The sequence below is a fragment of the Rattus rattus genome, chromosome X, assembly GCF_011064425.1.
Source record: "Rattus rattus isolate New Zealand chromosome X, Rrattus_CSIRO_v1, whole genome shotgun sequence".
In the NCBI taxonomy this organism is placed as follows: domain Eukaryota; kingdom Metazoa; phylum Chordata; class Mammalia; order Rodentia; family Muridae; genus Rattus; species Rattus rattus.
Genome location: NC_046172.1, coordinates 109139814 through 109144394, shown reverse-complemented (window position 1 = coordinate 109144394; position 4581 = coordinate 109139814).

Below are 4581 nucleotides of genomic sequence, written 5' to 3'. Positions count from 1 at the left end.
ATGAAACAGAAATAATCAAGAAATAAGGATTGTAAGAGCCTTGAAAAGTGTGCACTTTTCTGTTACTGAAAGAAAGTGCCAGAAACAACCACCTCCCCACCCCAGTAGCAATATTTATTTTACAGTTCATTGCATTCCTCTACTTTATTTTGAAAAAATAATTAATATTTGTAATTGAAACAATCTTAAAAAAATCAATCTTACTGTTTTGGAACCTGAAAGTTTGGTTCCTGAGAGTACAATGTACTTTTTTTTCTTTTTCTTATTATTTTTATTATTTGAAACAAATTTAAATATATTTTTATTATATTCTTCCCCTCCCCCAAGTCCTTCCAGATCCTTTTCCCATTCCTACCCACCCAACTTTTTCAACTTTTTCTTTTTCAAAAAACAAACAAAACAAAATACAATAAGACTCTCCAAAAGAAGAAAATAAAATAATACATGACCCGCCCCCCGCAGTATAATTAAATACACATGCGCGTTCGCGCGCTCACAGACACACAGACACACACACACACACACACACACACACACACACACAGCTTTGGAATCCATTATGTTTTGGTCAATTGCTCCTGAAAATGCGGCCTGCCCTGCAGTGGTTGATACAGCCCATGTAATTTCATTGGAGAAAACTGATTTTCCCTCTCTCAGCTCCATTATTAACCTGTACCCCAGCAGCTAGGTTTACGTTCATTCATTCACTGTTACCTAGAACAAAATCAAATAGAATAAGATAAAATGAAAACTATCACATCGAAGTTGGACAAGACAAACCAACAGAAGGAAAAGAGCCCAATAGAAGACAAAAGACTCAGAGACCCACTCATTTGTACACTCAGGAATCCCATAAAAACACTAATTGGAAGCAATGATATATTCCCAGAGGACCCGGTGGATGCATGCAAGCCCCGTGCATGCTGTCTCCGTCCCTGTGAGTTCATGTGAGCATTGATCATGCTGACTTAGAGACACTTGTTTCCTTGGTGTCCTCCATCTCTTCCGGCTCCTACACTCGTTCCGTTTCTTCTTACACAAGATCCCCTCATCTTTGAGGGGAGGGATTTGATGGAGACATCCTATTTAGAACTTAGTGTTCCAAGGTCTCTCACTCTCTTGAGTAATGCCTGGCTGTGGGCCTCTGTATTTGTCCCCAAACACTGTTGAAGAAAGAGACTCTGATGATGAGCTAACAAGGCACTGATCTATGAGCACAGCAGAATGTCAACAGGAGTCATTGTATCACTGCTTTTTTTAGACCAGCATTATTTGGTATCCTAGGTCCATGACCTGTCTAGTCTCAGGTCCTTGGTCACTCAAGCAGCATCAGGTATGGGTTCCATCTCGTGGAGTAGGTCTTAAGTCAAATCCCACATTGGCTCATTATGCCCACAAGTTTTGTTCCACCATGGCCCTAGCATATTTTGCAGGTATCTGAAGGATTTGTGGCTGGCATCTCCATGCTCAATGACTTGTATATGTGTTGTCTTCAGCAATGGGGCCTCATCGTCAGTTTGTGGGAGAGTAATCTATAGTATTGGGAGCAGCCTAAGTTATTTAGAATTCCCCTGGGGCCCCTTTTTGACCAACGACTCAAATGAAACTCAATACATTAAACAAGATTAAATGTAACCCAATTCCAGTACTAGAAGCTTTGTTTGGTGACGAGATGGTCCGCTGCTACTCTATCTGCCCCATTATTTGGTGATTTCATTTAGATCATCTTCATATATGTATATATTTTAGGAGATTTTTACTGTATTAGGTGTCCATACTATTCCTCAAATTCTCCTTAATTTTAGCTGTCTCTCCCCACATTCCTTCTCATGTATTTCTTATTCATTTATTTGTTTATTTAATTCTCTTATATATTACATACTGAATGTAATTTCTGCCCCCTGTCCACTTCTCTCCATCCTCTATCTCCAAGCTCCGCTCTCCCCCAGACCCACCCCCCTACACCTTCTGTCAGAAAAGAGCAGGCCTCCCAGGGACATGCACCAAACACTGTATAACAAGCTAAATAAGACCAGGCACATAAAACCATTACATCATGACTAGACAAGGCAGCCCTATAGGAGGAAAAGGATCACACACGTAGGCAAAAGAGTCAGGGACAGCCCCTGCTCCCACTGTTAGGATCCCCACAAGAACACCAAGCCAGTCAGCCACAACATAGGCAGAGGACCTAGATCAGACACTACAGACTCCCTGATCTCTGTGAGTCCCCAGAGTCCCAGTCAGCTGACTCTGTGGACAGTGTTCTTGTAGTGTACTTGACCTCTCTGGTTCCCCCAATCGTTCCTCCCTGTCCTCCACAGGACTTCCTGAGCTCCACCTAATGTTTGGCTATATCGCTCCCATCTGTTGTTGATGAGTGTACTAGGCTCTGGTCCAAGCACACTCTGTGACAGGCCAAACTGTAGATAAGGGTTTTGTGGCTGGGTTAGTATCCCAGTTCCTACACTTGAAACTTTGCCTGGTTGCCGAAGATGGCCAGTTCATGCTCTGTGTCGCTCTTTACTAGGAGTCTTTGCTTGGGCTCTCTCATAGGCTCCACAGAGGAATGAAAGGCAGATTCCTTTCCCTGGCGTTAGGTTTCAACCCTGCCATCTAAATGCCCCCAAGTGCGGCCATGTCTGTCAGCATTCTCTCCCCGCGTCACGTGATAGACTCTGAGACTGCACCTTACACCCGTTAGAATGGCTAAGAGCAACACCACAGTGACGGCTCATAAGGTTGAGGATGTGGAGTAAGGACAACACTCCTCCAGTGCTGCTGGGAGTGAAAACCTCTAGAGTCACTTTGGTACTCAATTTGGCCGTTTCTTAGAAAATTGGGAAGAGTTCTACCTCAATACCCAGCTCTACCACTCCAGAACATAGGCCCACAACTACGTTCATAGCAGCTTCATTCATAATAGTCAGAAACTGGAAACAGCCAAGATGTCCCTCAACCAAAGAATGGATTTAAAATGTGATACATTATACAATGGAATATTCTGTATCTGTTCAAAACAATGACATCATGAAATTTGCAGGTAAGTGGACGGTACTAGAAAAAAAGAGCATCCTGAGTGAGGTAGCCCAAACCCAGTAAGGCAAACAGAGTGTATTCACTTATAAATGGCTATTAGCTGTAAAGTAAAGGACAGTCGTATCATTCTACAGCCCTAGAGATGCAAAGTAGCAAGGAGGGCTAAAGGGGAGCCGGGTGCAAAGATCTCCCTGGGAAGGGATTTCAAGGGAGGATTGGCGGTGGGTGGGGTTGTGAACAGGAGGGATCCTCCCACATTTTAAAATGTGAAAAAGTTTATTTTGGCTCACAGATTTAGAGACTTAGTCCACTATCAGTCAATTTGTTGCTTGGGGATTTGCATCAAGCCAGTGTATCATAGTGGAAGTGTGTTGGTGGATGGAGCAAGTTGCTCACATCATAACCAGATCCGGAAAGAGAAAAAAGGGACTATGTTACCACTAGTCCCGTTGAGGTCATGTCTCCAAGTGACCCAAACACTCCACTAATCCCCATCTCTTAATGGTTCCGCTGTCTCCTAATAGTGCCAAACTAGCAACCACATGGACCTCTGAGGACGGTTCTCAATCCAAATTAGAAAATAAATGACACAATTGGAATTTGAACTTTATCCTAAAGGCCATAGGAGGTTTCAGCAGACAAACGTCATTGGTTCTACATTTTAGAGAAATGAGTCCGATTTCATGAAGTAAAGGGGAGAATAAAAGGGAGCTCAGTTAGAAGCCACCATTGGCGATCCAAGCCAGAGGCAATGAAAACCCAAGACAGCATAGATGCTAGGTGTCATAAGTGATCGAGAAAATTAGATGAACTTGAAATGTCTGTCTGGAGTGGATTTTGTTAAGCTTGGTCATTAATAATATGTAAAGGAGAGGCCATTGCTAACTTTCAAGTCTCTGTCTTGAACAGTGAAGAACTTATTGTAGATACTTTTAATCGGTGGGATGATTTTTTTAAACACATAGGATCTCTTGCTGTGTTTTGATTTGATATTTGTGTTTGGCATTGAGTATTGAACCCAGGGCCTCACACATGGTAGGATCTACCAGAGGAGAACATAGCTCAGTGGCAAAGCTGTATGCTCAGCTGCAAATCTGTACAGACAGAACATTAAAACGGCGGCTATGATGAACTGTAAGATCTTTGAAACTTTTGTTAATAAAAGTTGAGAAAGACGTGGTTTACAAACTGTAAGCACTGAGCTTAGAAAATGGAAATGTAACTTTGAGTAGAGTGACGGCTACTCCTTTATGGGAAAAGGGTTTGAGAGAACCCTTGAATGGGCCTTTCAATTTCATAGCTGCAAAGCAAAATCTCTCCTTTATTCTTGATGGAGACTGAATGAAATGCCTTTAGATTGAGGAACTAAGCTCTCTTTGGTAATATAAATTGTTGCAAAATTCATTTTGCATAGTTCAAATAGAATTGCCTTATGTTTTTGCGGAACTTTTTGCCCTAGGGAACTCTGTCATGTTTTATAACTACTGCTTATTCTTTAGAGAAATGTCTTGCCCAATTTGACTGATCACACAGAGAAAATGA